Raw genomic sequence first — 283 nt, 5'->3', positions numbered from 1 at the left:
GGCCTAACTGGCAGAAGTGCTGGGCACCCAAAGCTGCCATTGACTGCACCTGGGGAGGGGGGGTTTGCTTAGCCCCGAGGAAATCGAGCCTGGGGGGCTCACACTGAGCTCCCCTAACCCAAGCACCCAGGGAAGCCGGCCATGCGGCCTCTTGCTCTGCCCAGCCGCAGAGGCTGTGAGGGGAGAGCAGAACCCAGCCCTCCTGCAGCCGCACCCCCAGCTCGAACCCTTGGAACTGCTTCCCCCAAACCCGCCCCCACCCCAGCCAATGAGACACAGGGGG

This window comes from Lepidochelys olivacea (genome assembly GCF_965140295.1).
Source record: "Lepidochelys olivacea isolate rLepOli2 genome assembly, chromosome: 2".
Taxonomy (NCBI): Eukaryota; Metazoa; Chordata; order Testudines; family Cheloniidae; genus Lepidochelys; species Lepidochelys olivacea.
This window is presented reverse-complemented; position numbering follows the sequence as displayed.